Genomic DNA, 22,891 nt, shown 5'->3' with positions numbered 1-22,891 from the left:
AGAGTCATTCATAGCCACCTGCTTCGGTCCGGTTTTATGTCGGGCTATAATGTTTGGACCAAGCACGGAGAAAGAGGGGTTATGATGGAAGACGACGATGAAGAAGAAGAGAACGATGATGACAACTACCGATCTATGTTCCCTGAGTATGCTGATACCGCAATGGAAGACAATGAAGAAGAAGATCAGGATGAAGAACGGGAACCAGATGAGCCCGCTGATGATCTTGGCTGGGTCATTTCTGATGCACGGCGAGGTTGCGACACAGAAAAGGAGAGGTTGCAGTTCGAGCAGATGTTACAGGACCACAACAAATTGTTGTACCCAACTTGTGAAGATGGCCAGAAGAAGCTGGGTAGCACACTGGAATTGCTGAAGTGGAAGGCAGAGACCGGTGTGATTGACTCGTCATTCGAAAAGTTGCTGGTACTGATGAAGAAGATGCTTCCAAGAAAGAACGAATTGCCCGCCAGCACGTACGAAGCAAAGAAGCTTGTCTGCCCTCTAGGATTAGACGTGCAGAAGATACATGCATGCCCTAATAATTGCATCCTCTACTGCGGTGAGAAGTACGAGAATATGGATAAATGCCCGGTATGCACTGCATTGCGGTATAAGATCAGAAAAGATGACCCTGGTGATATTGAGGGCGAGCCACCCAGGAAGAGGGTTCCTGCCAAGGTGATGTGGTATGCTCCTATAATACCACGGTTGAAACGTCTGTTCAGAAATAAAGATCATGCGAAGTTGTTGCGATGGCACATGGAAGATCGTATGAAAGACGATAAGTTGAGGCACACCGCTGATGGTCGGCAGTGGAGAAAAATCGAGAGAGAGTTCCCGAGATTTGCAGCTGGCGCAAGGAACTTATGGTTAGGTCTGAGTACAGATGGCATGAATCCTTTTGGGGAGCAGAGTTGTAGTCACAACACCTGGCCCATTACTCTATGTATCTACAACCTTCCTCCTTGGTTGTGCATGAAGCGGAAGTTCATTATGATGCCAGTGCTTACCCAAGGTCCACAGAAACCCGGCAACGATATTGATGTGTACCTAAGGCCATTAGTTGATGAACTTTTACAGCTGTGGGCCGAACCAGGTGTACGTGTGTGGGACGAGCACAAACAAGAGGAATTTGACCTTCGAGCTTTGCTTTTCGTAACCATCAATGATTGGCCTGCTCTTAGTAACATTTCAGGACAGTCAAACAAGGGATACAATGCATGTGTTGGAATTATGCCCTAGAGGCAATAATAAATGTATAGTTATTATTATAATTCCTGTATCAAGATAATAGTTTATTATCCATGCTATAATTGTATTGAATGAAGACTCATTTACATGTGTGGATACATAGACAAAACACCGTCCCTAGCATGCCTCTAGTTGGCTAGCCAGTTGATCGATGATAGTCAGTGTCTTCTGATTATGAACAAGGTGTTGTTGCTTGATAACTGGATCACGTTATTGGGAGAATCACGTGATGGACTAGACCCAAACTAATAGACGTAGCATGTTGATCGTGTCATTTTGTTGCTACTGTTTTCTGCGTGTCAAGTATTTATTCCTATGACCATGAGATCATATAACTCACTGACACCGGAGGAATGCTTTGTGTGTATCAAACGTCGCAACGTAACTGGGTGACTATAAAGATGCTCTACAGGTATCTCCGAAGGTATTAGTTGAGTTAGTATGGATCAAGACTGGGATTTGTCACTCCGTGTGACGGAGAGGTATCTCGGGGCCCACTCGGTAATACAACATCACACACAAGCCTTGCAAGCAATGTAACTTAGTGTAAGTTGCGGGATCTTGTATTACGGAACGAGTAAAGAGACTTGCCGGTAAACGAGGTTGAAATAGGTATACGGATACTGACGATCGAATCTCGGGCAAGTAACATACCGAAGGACAAAGGGAATGACATACGGGATTATACGAATCCTTGGCATTGAGGTTCAAACGATAAGATCTCCGTAGAATATGTAGGATCCAATATGGGCATCCAGGTCCCGCTGTTGGATATTGACCGAGGAGTCTCTCGGGTCATGTCTACATAGTTCTCGAACCCGCAGGGTCTGCACACTTAAGGTTCGACGTTGTTTTATGCGTATTTGAGTTATATGGTTGGTTACCGAATGTTGTTCGAAGTCCCGGATGAGATCACGGACGTCACGAGGGTTTCCGGAATAGTACGGAAACGAAGATTGATATATAGGATGACCTCATTCTGATTACCGGAAGGTTTTCGGAGTTACCGGGAATGTACCGGGAATGACGAATGGGTTCCGGGAGTTCACCGGAGGGGGGCAACCCACTCCGGGGAAGCCCATAGGCATTTGGGGGGGTCACACCAGCCCTTAGTGGGCTGGTGGGACAGCCCACCAATACCCTATGCGCCAAGAGAGAAAAAATCAAAGGAAAGAAAAAAAGGAAGAAGTGGGAAGGGGGAAGGACTCCCTCCCACCAAACCAAGTAGGACTCGGTTTGGGGGGGGAGAGTCCTCCCCCCTGGCTCGGCCGACCCCTTGGGGATCCCTTGGACCCCAAGGCAAGGTCCCCCTCCCTCCTCCTATATATATGGGGCTTTTAGGGCAGATTTGAGACGACTTTCTCACGGCTGCCCGACCACATACCTCCATAGTTTTTCCTCTAGATCGTGTTTCTGCGGAGCTCGGGCGGAGCCCTGCTGAGACAAGATCATCACCAACCTCCGGAGCGCCGTCACGCTGCCGGAGAACTCTTCTACCTCTCCGTCTCTCTTGCTGGATCAAGAAGGCCGAGATCATCGTCGAGCTGTACGTGTGCTGAACGCGGAGGTGCCGTCCGTTCGGTACTAGATCGTGGGACTGATCGCGGGATTGTTCGCGGGGCGGATCGAGGGACGTGAGGACGTTCCACTACATCAACCGCGTTCTCTAACGCTTCTGCTGTACGATCTACAAGGGTACGTAGATCACTCATCCCCTCTCGTAGATGGACATCACCATGATAGGTCTTCGTGCGAGTAGGAAAATTTTTGTTTCCCATGCGACGTTCCCAACAGTGGCATCATGAGCTAGGTTCATGCGTAGATGTCTTCTCGAGTAGAACACAAAAGGTTTTGTGGGCGGTGATGTGCGTTTTGCTGCCCTCCTTAGTCTTTTCTTGATTCCGCGGTATTGTTGGATTGAAGCGGCTTGGACCGACATTACTCGTACGCTTACGAGAGACTGGTTTCATCGTTACGAGTAACCCCCTTTGCTCAAAGATGACTGGCAAGTGACGGTTTCTCCAACTTTAGTTGAATCGGATTTGACCGAGGAGGTCCTTGGATGAGGTTAAATAGCAACTCATATATCTCCGTTGTGGTGTTTGCGTAAGTAAGATGTGATCCTACTAGATACCCTTGGTCACCACGTAAAACTTGCAACAACAAAATTAGAGGACGTCTAACTTGTTTTTGCAGGGTATGATTGTGATGTGATATGGCCAATGATGTGATGTGATATATTGGATGTATGAGATGATCATGTTGTAATAGAAATATCGACTTGCACGTCGATGGTACGGCAACCGGCAGGAGCCATAGGGTTGTCTTTATACTAACATATTTGTGCTTGCAGATGCGTTTACTATTTTGCTAGGATGTAGCTTTAGTAGTAATAGCATAAGTAGCACGACAACCCCGATGGGAACACGTTGATGGATGATCATGGTGTGGCGCCGGTGACAAGAAGATCGTGCCGGTGCTTTGGTGATGGAGATCAAGAAGCACGTGCTGATGGCCATATCATGTCACTTATGAATTGCATGTGATGTTAATCCTTTTATGCACCTTATTTTGCTTAGAACGACGGTAGCATTATGAGGTGATCTCTCACTAAAATTTCAAGACGAAATTGTGTTCTCCCCGACTGTGCACCGTTGCTACAGTTCGTCGTTTCGAGACACCACGTGATGATCGGGTGTGATAGACTCAACGTTCACATACAACGGGTGCAAAACAGTTGCGCAAGCGGAACACTCGGGTTAAGCTTGACGAGCCTAGCATGTGCAGACATGGCCTCGGAACACATGAGACCGAAAGGTCGATCATGAATCATATAAGTTGATATTATTAGCATAGGGATGCTTACCACTGAAACTACTCTCGACTCACGTGATGATCGGACTTGGGATAGTGTAAGTGGATCATGAACCACTCAAATGACTAGAGAGATGTACTTTTTGAGTGGGAGTTTAGCATATAATTTGATTAAGTTGAACTCTAATTATCTTGAACATAGTCTAAGTCCACTTTGAATATATTTGTGTTGTAGATCATGGCTCACGCAAGTGTCATCCTGAATTTTAATACGTTCCTAGAGAAAACTAAGTTGAAAGATGATGGAAGCAACTTTGTAGACTGGGCTCGTAATCTTAAGCTTATCTTACAAGCTGGAAAGAAGGATTATGTCCTTAATGCTGCGCTAGGAGATGAACCACCCGCTACGGCTGATCAGGATGTTAAGAACGCTTGGTTAGCACGTAAGGAGGACTACTCAATAGTTCAATGTGCAGTCTTGTATGGCTTAGAACCGGGACTTCAACGTCGCTTTGAGCGTCATGGAGCATTTGAGATGTTCCAGGAGTTGAAGTTTATCTTTCAGAAGAACGCTCGGATCGAGAGGTATGAGACCTCCGATAAATTCTATGCTTGCAAGATGGAGGAAAACTCGTCTGTCAGTGAACATGTGCTCAAAATGTCTGGGTACTCAAACCGTCTAGCTGAACTGGGGATTGAACTCCCGCAAGAAGCTATCACTGACAGAATCCTTCAATCACTGCCGCCAAGCTATAAAGGCTTTGTGTTGAACTACAACATGCAAGGGATGAACAAGTCTCCCGGCGAGTTGTTTGCGATGCTGAAAGTCGCAGAGTCTGAACTCTGTAAAGAGCATCAAGTGTTGATGGTGAGCAAGACCACTAGTTTCAAGAGAAACGGCAAAGGCAAGAAGGGCAATTCGAAGAAGAGCGGCAAGCCTGTTGCCAATCCGCCGAAGAAACTCAAGTCTGGACCTAAGCCTGAAACAGAGTGCTTCTATTGCAAGGGTATGGGTCACTGGAAGCGCAATTGCCCCAAGTATCTGGCAGATAAGAAGGCGGGCAAAGAAAAATCAGGTATATTTGATATACATGTTATTGATGTGTACTTAACCGGCTCTCGTAGTAGTGCGTGGGTATTCGATACCGGTTCTGTTGCTCACATTTGCAACTCGAAGCAGGAACTGCGGAATAGACGAAGGCTGGCGAAAGACGAAGTGACGATGCGCGTAGGAAACGGTTCCAAGGTTGATGCAATCGCCGTCGGCACAGTGTCACTTCAACTACCATCGGGATTAGTGATGAACTTAAATCATTGTTATTTAGTGCCTGCGTTGAGCATGAACATTATATCTGGATCTTGTTTATTGCGAGACGGTTACTCTTTTAAGTCTGAGAATAATGGTTGTTCTATTTCTATGAGTAACATCTTTTATGGTCATGCACCGAATGTGAGAGGATTGTTCATATTGAATCTTGATAGCGATACGCATATACATAACATTGAGACCAAAAGAGTTAGAGTAAACAATGATAGCGCTATATTTTTGTGGCACTGCCGCTTGGGTCATATTGGTGTAAAGCGCATGAAGAAACTCCATGCTGATGGACTTTTGGAGTCACTTGACTTTGATTCACTTGACACGTGCGAACCATGCCTCATGGGCAAGATGACTAAGACTCCGTTCTCCGGAACAATGGAGCGTGCAAGTGACTTGTTGGAAATCATACATACTGATGTGTGTGGTCCAATGAGCGTGGAGGCACGCGGCGGATATCGTTATTTTCTCACCTTCACTGACGATTTAAGTAGATATGGTTATGTCTACTTGATGAAGCACAAGTCTGAAACATTTGAAAAGTTCAAGCAATTTCAGAGTGAAGTGGAAAATCATCGTAACAAGAAGATCAAGTTCCTACGGTCTGATCGTGGGGGTGAGTATCTGAGTTTCGAGTTTGGTACTCACTTAAGACAATGTGGAATTGTTTCGCAGTTAACACCGCCTGGAACACCACAGCGTAATGGTGTGTCCGAACGTCGTAATCGTACTTTGTTAGAAATGGTGCGATCTATGATGTCTGTTACTGATTTGCCGTTATCGTTTTGGGGTTATGCATTAGAAACAGCTGCATTCACTTTAAATAGGGCACCATCAAAATCCGTTGAGACGACACCATACGAACTGTGGTATGGCAAAAGGCCAAAGTTGTCCTTTCTTAAAGTTTGGGGATGTGATGCTTATGTCAAAAAGCTTCAGCCTGAAAAGCTGGAACCCAAAGCGGAAAGGTGCGTCTTCATAGGTAACCCAAAAGAGACAGTTGGGTACACCTTCTATCTCAAATCCGAGGGCAAAGTGTTTGTTGCTAAGAACGGAACTTTTCTCGAGAAGGAGTTTCTCTCGAGAGAATTGAGTGGGAGGAAGATAGAACTTGACGAGGTTGTCGAACCTCTCATCCCTCTGGATGGTGGCGCAGGGCAAGGGGAAACCTCTGTCATTGCGACGCCGGTTGAGGAGGAAGTTAATGATGATGATCATGAAACTCCAGTTCAAGTTTCTGTTGAACCATGCAGCTCCAGAGTGGTACGGTAATCCCGTTTTATCAATCATGTTGTTAGACAACAATGAACCTGCAAATTATGAAGAAGCAATGGTGGGCCCAGATTCTAACAAATGGCTAGATGCCATGAAATCCGAGATAGGATCCATGTATGAGAACAAAGTGTGGACTTTGGAGATACTGCCTGAGGGCCGCAAGGCTATTCAGAACAAATGGATCTTTAAGAAGAAGACGGACGCTGACGGTAATGTGACCGTTTATAAAGCTCGACTTGTGGCAAAGGGTTTTTTCACAAGTTCCAGGAATTGACTACGATGAGACTTTCTCTCCCGTAGCGATGCTTAAGTCCGTCAGAATCATGTTAGCAGTAGCTGCATTTTTCGATTATGAAATCTGGCAGATGGATGTCAAAACGGCGTTCCTTAACGGTTTCCTTAAGGAAGAGTTGTATATGATGCAACCCGAAGGTTTTGTCGATCCTAAAAATGCTGACAAGGTGTGCAAGCTCCAGCGATCCATTTATGGACTGGTGCAGGCATCTCGGAGTTGGAACAAACGCTTTGATGAGGTGATCAAAGCATTTGGGTTTATACAAGTGGTTGGAGAATCTTGTATTTACAAGAAAGTGAGTGGGAGCTCTGTGGCGTTTCTAATATTATATGTGGATGACATATTACTGATTGGAAACAACGTAGAGCTTTTGGAGAGCATAAAAGGTTACTTGAATAAAAGTTTCTCTATGAAGGACCTAGGAGAAGCTGCTTACATTCTAGGCATTAAGATCTATAGGGATAGATCAAAACGCCTGATAGGACTTTCACAAAGCACATACCTTGATAAAGTTTTGAAGAGGTTCAAAATGGAACAGTCCAAGAAAGGGTTCTTGCCAGTGTTACAAGGTACGAGATTGAGTAAGACTCAGTGCCCAGCAACTGATGAAGATAGAGAGCATATGCGCTCCGTCCCCTATGCTTCAGCCATAGGCTCTATCATGTATGCAATGCTGTGCACTAGACTGGATGTTAGCCTGGCCATAAGTATGGCAGGTAGGTTCCAGAGTAATCCAGGAGTGGATCACTGGACGGCGGTCAAGAATATCCTGAAGTACCTGAAAAGGACTAAGGAGATGTTTCTCGTGTATGGAGGTGACGAAGAGCTCGCCGTAAAAGGTTACGTCGATGCAAGCTTTGACACAGATCCGGACGACTCTAAGTCGCAAACCGGATACGTATTTATTCTTAATGGGGGTGCAGTAAGCTGGTGCAGTTCCAAGCAAAGCGTCGTAGCAGATTCTACATGTGAAGCGGAGTACATGGCTGCCTCGGAGGCAGCTAAGGAGGGTGTCTGGATGAAGCAGTTCATGACGGATCTTGGAGTGGTGCCAAGTGCACTGGATCCAATAACCTTGTTCTGTGACAATACTGGTGCCATTGCCTTAGCAAAGGAACCAAGGTTTCACAAGAAGACCAGACACATCAAACGACGCTTCAACCTCATCCACGACTACGTCGAGGAGGAGGACGTAAATATATGCAAAGTGCACACGGATCTGAATGTAGCAGACCCGCTGACTAAACCTCTTCCACGGCCAAAACATGATCGACACCAGAACTGTATGGGTGTTAGATTTATTACAATGTAATTCACATGGTGATGTGAGGGCTAGATTATTGACTCTAGTGCAAGTGGGAGACTGTTGGAATTATGCCCTAGAGGCAATAATAAATGTATAGTTATTATTATAATTCCTGTATCAAGATAATAGTTTATTATCCATGCTATAATTGTATTGAATGAAGACTCATTTACATGTGTGGATACATAGACAAAACATCGTCCCTAGCATGCCTCTAGTTGGCTAGCCAGTTGATCGATGATAGTCAGTGTCTTCTGATTATGAACAAGGTGTTGTTGCTTGATAACTGGATCACGTCATTGGGAGAATCACGTGATGGACTAGACCCAAACTAATAGACGTAGCATGTTGATCGTGTCATTTTGTTGCTACTGTTTTCTGCGTGTCAAGTATTTATTCCTATGACCATGAGATCATATAACTCACTGACACCGGAGGAATGCTTTGTGTGTATCAAACGTCGCAACATAACTGGGTGACTATAAAGATGCTCTACAGGTATCTCCGAAGGTATTAGTTGAGTTAGTATGGATCAAGACTGGGATTTGTCACTCCGTGTGACGGAGAGGTATCTCGGGGCCCACTCGGTAATACAACATCACACACAAGCCTTGCAAGCAATGTAACTTAGTGTAAGTTGCGGGATCTTGTATTACGGAACGAGTAAAGAGACTTGCCGGTAAACGAGGTTGAAATAGGTATACGGATACTGACGATCGAATCTCGGGCAAGTAACATACCGAAGGACAAAGGGAATGACATACGGGATTATACGAATCCTTGGCATTGAGGTTCAAACGATAAGATCTTCGTAGAATATGTAGGATCCAATATGGGCATCCAGGTCCCGCTGTTGGATATTGACCGAGGAGTCTCTCGGGTCATGTCTACATAGTTCTCGAACCCGCAGGGTCTGCACACTTAAGGTTCGACGTTGTTTTATGCGTATTTGAGTTATATGGTTGGTTACCGAATGTTGTTCGGAGTCCCGGATGAGATCACGGACGTCACGAGGGTTTCCGGAATAGTCCGGAAATGAAGATTGATATATAGGATGACCTCATTTGATTACCGGAAGGTTTTCGGAGTTACCGGGAATGTACCGGGAATGACGAATGGGTTCCGGGAGTTCACCGGAGGGGGGCAACCCACTCCGGGGAAGCCCATAGGCATTTGGGGGGGTCACACCAGCCCTTAGTGGGCTGGTGGGACAGCCCACCAATCCCCTATGCGCCAAGAGAGAAAAAATCAAAGGAAAGAAAAAAAAGGAAGAAGTGGGAAGGGGGAAGGACTCCCTCCCACCAAACCAAGTAGGACTCGGTTTGGGGGGGAGAGTCCTCCCCCCTGGCTCGGCCGACCCCTTGGGGATCCCTTGGACCCCAAGGCAAGGTCCCCCTCCCTCCTCCTATATATATGGGGCTTTTAGGGCAGATTTGAGACGACTTTCTCACGGCTGCCCGACCACATACCTCCATAGTTTTTCCTCTAGATCGTGTTTCTGCGGAGCTCGGGCGGAGCCCTGCTGAGACAAGATCATCACCAACCTCCGGAGCGCCGTCACGCTGCCGGAGAACTCTTCTACCTCTCCGTCTCTCTTGCTGGATCAAGAAGGCCGAGATCATCATCGAGCTGTACGTGTGCTGAACGCGGAGGTGCCGTCCGTTCGGTACTAGATCGTGGGACTGATCGCGGGATTGTTCGCGGGGCGGATCGAGGGACGTGAGGACGTTCCACTACATCAACCGCGTTCTCTAACGCTTCTGCTGTACGATCTACAAGGGTACGTAGATCACTCATCACCTCTCGTAGATGGACATCACCATGATAGGTCTTCGTGCGAGTAGGAAAATTTTTGTTTCCCATGCGACGTTCCCAACAGCATGCGCACACTGTTTGGATCAGACAGAAAGTATATATCTGGAAATGTAGGAAGAATGTGTATCCGTACAATCGTCGTTTTCTTCCGCCCAAGCATCCCTTAAAGAAAAAAGGCAAGCATTTCAATGGCAAGGCAGAACCCCGGGGGAAGCCTGTCATCCTTACTGGTGCTGAAGTATTTGATATGGTCAAAGATTTCAAAGTAATCTTTGGAAAGGGTCCTGGCAGCCAACCTGTTCCTAACGGCCCTGATAAGCGCGTACCCATGTGGAAGAAGAAATCTATATTTTGGGAGCTACCCTACTGGGAAGTCCATGAGGTCCGCTCGACAATCGACGTGATGCACCTGACGAAGAATCTCTGCGTGAATATTCTAGGCTTCCTGGGCTTGTATGGGAAGTCAAAAGATACACCGGAAGCACGGGAGGACCAGGAACGTCATAAAGGAAGAGATGGCATGCATCCAGGGCAGTTTCAAGGGCGTGCCAGCTACGCTCTTACTAAGGAAGAGAAGGAAATCTTCTTTGAAGTCCTTTTCAGTATCAAGGTCCCGACTGGCTTCTCGTCGAATATAAAGGGAATCGTAAATATGAAAGACACAAAATTCCAAAACCTAAAGTCTCATGACTGCCACGTGCTTATGACGCAATTGCTTCCGGTTGCATTGAGGGGAATTCTACCGGAAAATGTTCGCCTAGCAATTGTGAAGGTATGTGCATTTTCTCAATGCAATTTCTCAGAAGGTAATCGATCGAGAAAGTCTATCAGGGTTACAGATTGATGTGGTCCAATGTCTGGTCAGCTTTGAGTTGTTGTTCCCGCCATCCTTCTTCAATATAATGACACACCTCCTAGTTCACCTAGTCGAAGAGATTAGAATTCTCGGTCTTGTGTTTCTACACAATATGTTCCCCTTCGAGAGGTTCATGGGAGTCTTAAAGAAATATGTTCGTAACCGTGCTAGGCCAGAAGGAAGCATCTCCAAGGGCTATGGAACAGAGGAGGTCATTGAGTTTTGTGTGGACTTTCTTCCTGACCTTAAGCCGATTGGTGTTCCCGAATCTTGGTATGAGGGTAGGCTGACAGGAAAAGGCACCCTAGGAAGGAAAGCAAAAGTATGTATGGACGGGCATTCTTTCTCTCAAGCACACTACACAGTTCTACACAATTCCACCGTGGTGGCTCCGTATATCGTGAGACACAAGAATATTCTACGCTCCGAAAACCCGGGGAAGGCTGACTCTTGGATTAAAGGGGAACACGAGAAGACTTTCGGCAGTTGGTTGCAGACACATCTCATGAATGACGACACCGTTGGAGATGAGTTGTACTGTTTGGCCAGGCCACCATCTTCGACTATATGTACTTTTCAAGGGTATGAGATAAATGGGAATACATTTTACACGGTTTCCCAAGATAAAAAGAGCACCAACCAAAATAGTGGTGTCCGCTTTGATGCAACAGACGAGAATGAGCACTGTTTGGAAACATATTACGGGTACATAGAGGAGATATGGGAACTTGACTATGGACCTACTTTTAAGATCCCTTTGTTTCGGTGCAAATGGGTGAAGCTGACAGGAGGCGGGGTAGTTGTAGACCAAAAGTACGACATGACAACAGTGGATCTCAACAATCTTGCGTACATGGACGAACCATTTGTCCTAGCCAATGATGTCGCTCAGGTTTTCTATGTGAAGGACATGTCTACAAAAACGAGAAAAGAAATCAGCAAAAGAAGATATCGTCCGATGAGCCAAAACGCCACATAGTTCTTTCAGGGAAAAGAAACATCGTGGGAGTAGATGACAAGACAGACATGTGAGAAGATTATAATAAGTTTCATGAAATTCCGCCCTTCAAAGTGAAAACTGACCCAAGCATCCTACTGAATGATGAAGATTCTCCAAGGCTACGACCCAGAAGAAAACAGAAATAATAGATAGGAATATTGGTGCAATAATGTAATAATGTATTATAACCTTTTATGTAATGCATGTATGGAATGTACTAAATTTCAAACACTTCTCATTTTCATAGTATCCATGTAAGAGATGAGTTCTCGTTCGAAACCCTGATACTTCGAGAGAGATTGTCTGTTTTGTACACGAAGTGCATCCAGTTTTTGTCGTAGCCCTCTCAACTTTTTAACACATGCTATGTGGGTGAAATTCTGATAGCATGCCAACTTTCAACATTTTCAGAGTTCATTTGTAGTGCTTTTCAATTTTAGGGTCAACTAGCTCAAAAAACCATTGCAGAACATATGACCAAATTAATACAAGTTCATCATCACATTAAAGCCAAAGAATAGTAGTGATCAAATGTTATTATTGCAAAAAATAAATACATAAAGTTCTCTCATAAAACAACATACAACTATGTAAAACATTTAAATCCAACAACAAACGCGATCAAAATCGCAACTAAGGTAACAATTGACCCAACAACATAATGATACCAAGCCTCTTTATCAATGGCATATTTTCTAATATTCCTAATCTTCAAGCGCATTTCATCCATCTTCAAGCGCATTGCATCCACCTTCAACCGCATCGCATCGATCTTCATCTTGCGATCATCGATGACATCGGCGACATGCAACTCCAGTTCCATATTCTTATCCTCAATTATTTTCAATTTTTTCTTCAAGTATTTGTTTTCTTTTTCAACCAAATTTAACTTCTCAACAAGAATTTTTATGTGGGTTGGAATTTCCGGTTCACATACCTCCTAGATTAAAAAAATATATGTCACGTTGGTCGTCATAATTGTCATAAACACTAAATAAAACAAATAGTTATAAAAGATAATATATACCACATCCGAATCATAGACAGGACGAGGGCCGACGGAGGCGGATACCAAAACCATCGCACTATATAATAACAAAAAATAATGAAAGTGAGTAATTTATACAAGTATGTATCTAAATCATACAAGTACGATTTTTTTTCTTTTAAAAAGAAGATAAGAACGAGATCGGCACGGGGCGATCGACAATGGTGAGGACGGGCACGGGACGACACCCTACGCATGTGCAAACTCTAAGAAGTTAATTTGAGCATTTGAAATGAGCTACACTAGCAGTAACAAATGAAAGGATGAAGTAGCTAACCTTTTAAAACACTTGTGCAGTTGGTGCACGGCCAAACCTAGACAAATATTAAGGAAAATGGAGCTTGGAGGTCGAGCTTGGAGAGGAGAAAGCTTAAGTAGAGTGGCTCGGGCATTTCATCGAACACGTCATGTGCATGAACTAGAGTGGCAAGAGCATGGCATGGTCACACTTCAACAACCAAAAAACAGGGGATATGGTGGGCAGGGGCGAGGGTTTATATAGGCAACACTTTAGTTCCGGTTCTTCCACGCCCCGGGACTAAAGGCCCCTGCTTCCCGCCTTCTGTTCTGCCGAAAAAGGGCCTTTAGTCCCGGGTCGTGGCTCCACTCAGGACTAAAGACACCCTTTAGTCCCGGTTCTTGCCACGCCCCGGGACTAAACCCTGCTTCCCGCCTTTTGGTCTGCCGAAAAAGGGCCTTTAGTCCCGGGTCGTGGCTCCATCCGGGACTAAAGGGGTCTTTAGTCCCGGATCGAGCCCCGAACCGGGACTAAAGATCCACCTGTATAAGCGGGAGTTAGAAAATTTCGAACCCAAATCGTCCATTTCTCTTCTTCTTCCTCTCGTTCTTCTGCCCGGCGCGGCACAGCTAGCGACGAACTCGACGACGCCGTCAGGCTGCCCGCCGTCCTGCTCGCCGCCGCCTGCCGTCCTCCTCGCCGCCGCCTGCCGTCCTCCTCGCCGCCGCCGTCCTCCTCGCCGCGCGTCGCCCTCCTCGCCACGCGCCGCCGTCCTCCTCGCCGGGCGCCGCCGTCCTCCTCGCCGCGCGCCGTCGACACCTCCGGCCGGTAAGCCCCACGCCCCTAATCCCCAACACTCCGGCCAGCACAAGCAAAGAAGAAAAAGGAGAATAAAGGTAGAAAAAGGAGAAGAAAGGTAGAAAAAGGAGAAGAAAGGAAGAAAAAGGGAAGGAGAGAAGAAAAGAAGAAAAAGGAGAAGGAAAGAAGGAAAATGAGAAGAAAAGAAGAAAAAGGGAAGAAAGGAAGAAAAAGGAGAAGAAAGGAAGAAAAAGGGAAGAAAAGAAGAAAAATATTTTTTTATCATTTAATTCCTATTGTTATTAGGTTTGTGCTAGATTATTAGGGTTAGTAATATGTAGAATTAGGAAAAAGGAAAATAAGAAGAGGAGGAGAAGAAAAGAAGAAAAAGGAGAATAAGAAGAGGAGGAGAGGAGAAGAAGAGGAAAAATATAAGAAGAGGAGAGGAGAAGTAGTAGAAGAAGAGGAGAAGTAGAAGTAGAAGAAGAGGAGAAATAGAAGAAGAGGAAAAATTAGTGTAGGGTTACAAGAAGAAGAATTTTTTTTTGTCATTTAATTTTGCTATTGTATAGTGTATATGCTTAAGTGTTAATAGTGTTTCTTAGATTATTGCTTAATTTTTGCTATTGTATATGCTTAAGTGTTAATAGTTTAATTTTGCTATTGTATATGCTTAAGTGTTAATAGTTTATTTTTAGCAAGAAAATTAATAGAACTAGTTTAATTTTCTTATTGTATATGCTTAAGTGTCCGGGACTGGGCTCCGCCCGGCTGGTATTTTAGAGTTTAGATTCTAGCCAAGACCCGGGACTAAAGGTCCTCCTATATAAAACGACACTTCGAAGTTTCCAACCCCTCTTATATAGTTTGTTAGTTTATTAGTTAATAAAATGTCCGTTTTTTGCAGAACTATGGATCCACATATCAGGAACCTCGAAGAGGAAGAACTTCTCGAAGATATAATCAAAGACGGCCCCGATGTTGAACCAGCTGAATCTCCGACGTCATATCTAAACGACTCCGGATATGGAATGGAGGTCGAGCGACATGAAGATGAAGCCGATGAGGCAGGAGATAGGTCCAATGACGGAGAAGGTGATAGCTCCACTGATGGAGAAACCGGTGGAGAAGCCGGTGAAGAAATAATAAAGTCCGGCGATGTATACATATGAAGTTCGACAATCACTTGTAATATGTAAAAAATATTGGAGATAGCTCTATATTGTATACATATACATTCATTTGACGAATGTTTCTCCCTCTTAGGCCTCCACATAGAGGAAATCTACGAAACGAGGCCCGACTAGAAAGTTGGATGCATGGACGCATTACACCTTTGAGGTGATAATGCCTACGGGCGAACCCAAGCTTCCTAAGAATGCTGCTGACACATTCAAGAAGCAATGCGGAGTTCTCGTTAGGGATCACGTCCCGATCAGCGTTCGGGAGTGGAACAAGCGCAAAGGGGCAGCCGATAGTGACTATGTCGCTGAAAGGTACATAGATAATCTTTGGAATGATCTCATGTCACATTTCAACCTGCCAGAATGTGAGAATGAAGACGCCGCAGACAAACTGAGGGCCAAAGTCAAGCAGTGGACTCTAAATAAGATGGCTGAACTGTTCCGTAGCTGGAAGAAGAAGCTATGGGAAAACTATCTGAAGACAAAGAAAGTGCCAGTATTCGAGGGGTATCTAGCCAAGCAGACGAATCACTGGAAGGAATTTCAAGAGTACAAGGAGTCAGAAGATGCCCAGGCATTATCAGAAAAGAACAAGATAAATGCCGACAAGAAGAAATATCACCACAAGCTGGGGCCAGGGGGCTATGATACTGCCATCCCAAAGTGGGATAAGAAAGAGCAAGATCTGATAGATAAAGGCATCGTACCTGAACCACTCCGTGATGAGTGGGAATTGAGAGCAAGAAATTGGTCCTTGCGCATGGTGGGTCGTACGACGAAACAACAGGGGACCTCATCTGCAATGACGATCTTAGGATACCGAGGGAGAATTGGAAAAGGATAGTGAAAGAAATTAAGGAGGGACAAAGAAAGTTCACTGCAGATAGAGATAAAGATTTGCTCACACTGGTCCTCGACAATGACGAACATGGAGGACGAACGGAGGCTTCGGTCCTTCTTACCCGTGGTGGCTTGGGTTTGCCAGAGACCAAGACACTTACAGAAGCCGAGAGAGAGCAAAGAAGCGGCAGCAGGATGAGGAGAATGACAAGTTCAACCAGTTGCTTGCCAGGATTAATGAGCAACAGAAGCAGATTGATGAGCTTAGAGGAGTACCGCGCCAGGAAGATCCTGCACTTGATATTACCGGCGCCCCATCTAAGCGGAAAAGCAGCGTGGCTGAATCTGAGGCCCCGCCCGACGATGAACGAAGAATGATAGAGGGCGGTCCCGGCTACCCCGTGGATGGAATCAAGGAGTCAACATCATGTGAACTCCATCAAAAATTCAAGAACATAACCATGAAGGTGGCCGTCGGACAAGCTTTACCTTGTGGCCCTGATGCACGCTGGCATGGCCGTGAGATTCCAGCTGGCTTTGCTAAAGTCGGGGTGGATGAAATCATGACGGGGTTTAATGATATGGAGCTCGACATAGCTGGACCCGAAGATGAGAGGACACTCGGAGAAGTACTGGGTGGAGTCATCCTATGGGACAAGAACTACATCAAGCTTCCAGGCTCGGCCCCAAGGACAACACCGCCTCCGAGTCGTCGCAGGTCACCTACACCTCCATTACCTCCAAGCCCTCCACATGACGTCGACCAGCACAACATGAGTCCATCTCGATCACCGCCGCCGGACTTGGGTCGTCCGTCTCCGCCGCCGCCCGCTCCGGATACAAAGCGGGAGCGTGCCACCAAGAACGCTCCACCGATGATTCCTAAGCCACAGAGCACCCTAAAGCGCAAACGGTCGCCCCTCCCAAAGGTACGTCATGCTAATCTTCCTATCAGACCTTATGATCGTACCCCCGAGGAAAACGCCAGGATAGCAAAGGAACATCATGATGCGCAGATGAAAAAGAAGGAACCCGAGCCCCGCCCGGAATACACCGAGAAGCAAATAGCATTTGCAAAATACTTCACGACCCTTCCATCACAGTATGAGTTACACCATAAGCCTGATGACTATACACGCACATTGTAGAAGGAAGTGAAAAAGAGCAGATCACGTGCAATTGCAAGTGGGAGCAAATCAAGTTCAACTACAAGCAAGAAAAAAAATCAGACGTTCCTCAGCTTGGACAACAGGCCAAACAGTCGATCCCACCCCTCAAGGTGTTAACCGAGAATGTTCCCCCTCCGGTGCAGGGGCTAGCTTTTGAAAGAGCAAAGGAGTTGGTGTTGGGGAACGTCGCATGGGAAACAAAAATTTTCCTACGCGCACGAAGACCTATCATGGTGATGTCCATCTACGAGAGGGGATGAGAGATCTACGTACCCTTGTAGACCGTACAGCAGAAGCGTTAGTGAACGCGGTTGATGTAGTGGAACGTCCTCACGTCCCTCGATCCGCCCCGCGAACAATCCCGCGATCAGTCCCACGATCTAGTACCGAACGGACGGCACCTCCGCGTTCAGCACACGTACAGCTCGACGATGATCTCGGCCTTCTTGATCCAGCAAGAGAGACGGAGAGGTAGAAGAGTTCTCTGGCAGCGTGACGGCGCTCCAGAGGTTGGTGATGACCTTGTCTCAGCAGGGCTCCGCCCGAGCTCCGCAGAAACGCGATCTAGAGGAAAAACCGTGGAGGTATGTGGTCGGGCTGCCGTGGAAAAGTCGTCTCAAATCAGCCCTAAAACCTCCGTATATATAGGTGGGAGGGAGGGGACCTTGCCTTGGGGCTCAAGGAGCCCCAAGGGGGTTGGCCGAGTCCAAGGGGGAAGGTTCCCCCCCCAAACCGAGTTGGACTTGGTTTGGTGGGAGGGAGTCCTTCCTTCCCTTCCCACCTCCTTTTATTTTCTTTTCTCCTTGATTTTCTTCTCTAGGCGCATAGGGCCCTCTTGGGCTGTCCCACCAGCCCACTAAGGGCTGGTGTGCCACCCTCAAGGCCTATGAGCTTCCCCAGGGTGGGTTGCCCCCCCGGTGAACTCCCGGAACCCATTCGTCATTCCCGGTACATTCCCGGTAACTCCGAAAACCTTTCGGTAATCAAATGAGGTCATCCTATATATCAATCTTCGTTTCCGGACCATTCCGGAAACCCTCGTGACGTCCGTGATCTCATCCGGGACTCCGAACAACATTCGCTAACCAACCATATAACTCAAATACGCATAAAACAACGTCGAACCTTAAGTGTGCAGACCCTGCGGGTTCGAGAACTATGTAGACATGACCCGAGAGACTCCTCGTTCAATATCCAATAGCGGGACCTGGATGCCCATATTGGATCCTACATATTCTACGAAGATCTTATCGTTTGAACCTCAGCGCCAAGGATTCATATAATCCCGTATGTCATTCCCTGTGTCCTTCGGTATGTTACTTGCCCGAGATTCGATCGTCAGTATCCGCATACGTATTTCAATCTCGTTTACCGGCAAGTCTCTTTACTCGTTCCGTAATACAAGATCCCGCAACTTACACTAAGTCACATTGCTTGCAAGGCTTGTGTGTGATGTTGTATTACCGAGTGGGCCCCGAGATACCTCTCCGTCACCCGGAGTGACAAATCCCAGTCTTGATCCATACTAACTCAACTAACACCTTCGGAAATACCTGTAGAGCATCTTTATAGTCACCCAGTTACGTTGCGACGTTTGATACACACAAAGCATTCCTCCGGTGTCAGTGAGTTATATGATCTCATGGTCATAGGAATAAATACTTGACACGCAAAAAACAGTAGCAACAAAATGACACGATCAACATGCTACGTCTATTAGTTTGGGTCTAGTCCATCACGTGATTCTCCTAATGACGTGATCCAGTTATCAAGCAACAACACTTTGTTCATAATCAGAAGACAATGACTATCTTTGATCAACTGGCTAGCCAACTAGAGGCTTGCTAGGGACGGTGTTTTGTCTATGTATCCACACATGTAAATGAGTCTTCATTCAATACAATTATAGCATGGATAACAAACGATTATCTTGATACAGGAATTATAATAATAACTATATTTATTATTGCCTCTAGGGCATAATTCCAACAGTCTCCCACTTGCACTAGAGTCAATAATCTAGCCCTCACATCATCATGCGAATTACATTGTAATAAATCTAACACCCATACAGTTCTGGTGTTGATCATGCTTTGGCCGTGGAAGAGGTTTAGTCAGCGGGTCTGCTACATTCAGATCCGTGTGCACTTTGCATATATTTACGTCCTCTCCCTCGACGTAGTCGCGGATGAGGTTGAAGCGTCGTTTGATGTGTCTGGTCTTCTTGTGAAACCGTGGTTCCTTTGCTAAGGCAATGGCACCTGTGTTGTCATAGAACAAGGTTATTGGATTCAGTGCGCTTGGCACCACTCCAAGATCCATCATGAACTGCTTCATCCAGACACCCTCCTTAGCCGCCTCTGAGGCAGCCATGTACTCCGCTTCACATGTAGAATCTGCTACGACGCTTTGCTTGGAACTGCACCAGCTTACCGCACCCCCATTAAGAATAAATACGTATCCGGTTTGCGACTTAGAGTCGTCCGGATCTGTGTCAAAGCTTGCATCGACGTAACCTTTTACGGCGAGCTCTTCGTCACCTCCATACACGAGAAACATCTCCTTAGTCCTTTTCAGGTACTTCAGGATATTCTTGACCGCTGTCCAGTGATCCACTCCTGGATTACTCTGGAACCTACCCGCCATACTTATGGCCAGGCTAACATCCGGTCTAGTGCACAGCATTGCATACATGATAGAACCTATGGCTGAAGCATAGGGGACGGAGCGCATATGCTCTCTATCTTCATCAGTTGCTGGGCACTTAGTCTTACTCAATTTCGTACCTTGTAAAACTGGCAAGAACCCTTTCTTGGACTGTTCCATTTTGAACCTCTTCAAAACTTTATCAAGGTATGTGCTTTGTGAAAGTCCTATCAGGCGTTTTGATCTATCCCTATAGATCTTAATGCCTAGAATGTAAGCAGCTTCTCCTAGGTCCTTCATAGAGAAACTTTTATTCAAGTAATCCTTTATGCTCTCCAAAAACTCCACGTTGTTTCCAATCAGCAATATGTCATCCACATATAATATTAGAAACGCCACAGAGCTCCCACTCACTTTCTTGTAAATACAAGATTCTCCAACCACTTGTATAAACCCAAATGCTTTGATCACCTCATCAAAACGTTTGTTCCAACTCCGAGATGCTTGCACCAGTCCATAAATGGATCGTTGGAGCTTGCACACCTTGTTAGCATTCTTAGGATCGACAAAACCTTCGGGTTGTATCATATACAACTCTTCCTTAAGGAAACCGTTAAGGAACGCCGTTTTGACATCCATCTGCCAGATTTCATAATCGAAAAATGCAGCTATTGCTAACATGATTCTGACGGACCTAAGCATCGCTACGGGTGAGAATGTCTCATCGTAATCAACTCTTGAACTTGTGAAAAACCCTTTGCCACAAGTCGAGCTTTATAAACGGTCACATTGTCGTCAGCGTCCGTCTTCCTCTTAAAGATCCATTTGTTCTGAATAGCCTTGCGGCCCTCAGGTAGTACCTCCAAAGTCCACACTTTGTTCTCATACAAGGATCCTATCTCGGACTTCATGGCTTCTAGCCATTTGTTGGAATCTGGGCCCACCATTGCTTCTTCATAATTTGCAGGTTCATTGTTGTCTAACAACATGATTGATAAGACGGGATTACCGTACCACTCTGGAGCAGCACGTGGTCTCGTCGACCTGCGTGGTTTGACAGAAACTTGAACAGGAGTTTCATGATCATCAACATTAACTTCCTCCTCAACCGGCGTCGCAACGACAGAGGTTTCCCCTTGCCCTGCGCCACCATCCAGAGGGATGAGAGGTTTGACAACCTCGTCAAGTTCTATCTTCCTCCCACTCAATTCTCTCGAGAGAAACTCCTTCTCGAGAAAAGCTCCGTTTTTAGCAACAAACACTTTGCCCTCGGATTTGAGATAGAAGGTGTACCCAACAGTCTCTTTTGGGTAACCTATGAAGACGCACTTTTCAACTTTGGGTTCCAGCTTTTCAGGCTGAAGCTTTTTGACATAAGCATCACATCCCCAAACTTTAAGAAACGACAATTTTGGCCTTTTGCCATACCACAGTTCGTATGGTGTCGTCTCAACGGATTTTGATGGTGCCCTATTTAAAGTGAATGCAGCTGTTTCTAATGCATAACCCCAAAACGATAACGGCAAATCAGTAAGAGACATCATAGATCACACCATCTCTAATAGAGTACGATTACGACGTTCGAACACACCATTACACTGTGGTTTTCCAGGCGGTGTTAACTGTGAAACAATTCCACACTGTCTTAAGTGAGTACCAAACTCGAAACTCAGATATTCACCCCCACGATCAGACCGCAGGAACTTGATCTTCTTGTTACGACGATTTTCCACTTCACTCTGAAATTGCTTGAACTTTTCAAATGTTTCAGACTTGTGTTTCATCAAGTAGACATAACCATATCTACTCAAATCGTTAGTGAAGGTGAGAAAATAACGATATCCGCCGCGTGCCTCTACGCTCATCGGACCACACACATCGGTATGTATGATTTCCAATAAGTCACTTGCACGCTCCATTGTTCCGGAGAACGGAGTCTTAGTCATCTTGCCCATGAGGCATGGTTCGCATGTGTCAAGTGAATCAAAGTCAAGTGACTCCAAAAGTCCATCAGCATGGAGTTTCTTCATGCGCTTTACACCAATATGACCTAAGCGGCAGTGCCACAAAAATATGGCGCTATCATTGTTAACTCTAACTCTTTTGGTCTCAATGTTATGTATATGTGTATCGCTATCAAGATTCAATATGAACAATCCTATCACATTAGGTGCATGACCATAAAAGATGTTACTCATAGAAATAGAACAACCATTATTCTCTGACTTTAAAAGAGTAACCGTCTCGCAATAAACAAGATCTAGATATAATGTTCATGCTCAACGCAGGCACTAAATAACAATGATTTAAGTTCATCACTAATCCTGATGGTAACTGAAGCGAAACTGTGCCGACGGCGATTGCATCAAGCTTGGAACCATTTCCTACGCGCATCGTCACTTCATCTTTCGCCAGCCTTCGTCTATTCCGCAGTTCCTGTTTCGAGTTGCAAATATGAGCAACAGAACCGGTATCGAATACCCAGGCACTACTACGAGAGCCGGTTAAGTACACATCAATAACATGTATATCAAATATACCTGATTTTTCTTTGGCCGCCTTCTTATCTGCCAGATACTTGGGGCAATTGCGCTTCCACTGACCCATACCCTTGCAATAGTAACACTCCATTTCAGGCTTAGGTCCAGCTTTGGGTTTCTTCGTTGGATTGGCAACAGGCTTGCCGCTCTTCTTTGAATTACCCTTCTTGCCTTTGCCGTTTCTCTTGAAACTAGTGGTCTTATTCACCACCAACACTTGATGCTCTTTACGGAGTTCAGACTCTGCGACTTTCACCATCGCAAACAACTCGCCGGGAGACTTGTTCATCCCTTGCATGTTGTAGTTCAACACAAAGCCTTTATAGCTTGGCGGCAGTGATTGAAGGATTCTGTCAGTGATAGCCTCTTGCGGGAGTTCAATCCCCAGCTCAGCTAGACGGTTTGAGTACCCAGACATTTTGAGCACATGTTCACTGACAGACGAGTTTTCCTCCATCTTGCAAGCATAGAATTTATCGGAGGTCTCATACCTCT

The sequence above is a fragment of the Hordeum vulgare genome, chromosome 2H (assembly GCF_904849725.1).
Source record: "Hordeum vulgare subsp. vulgare chromosome 2H, MorexV3_pseudomolecules_assembly, whole genome shotgun sequence".
In the NCBI taxonomy this organism is placed as follows: domain Eukaryota; kingdom Viridiplantae; phylum Streptophyta; class Magnoliopsida; order Poales; family Poaceae; genus Hordeum; species Hordeum vulgare.
This window is presented reverse-complemented; position numbering follows the sequence as displayed.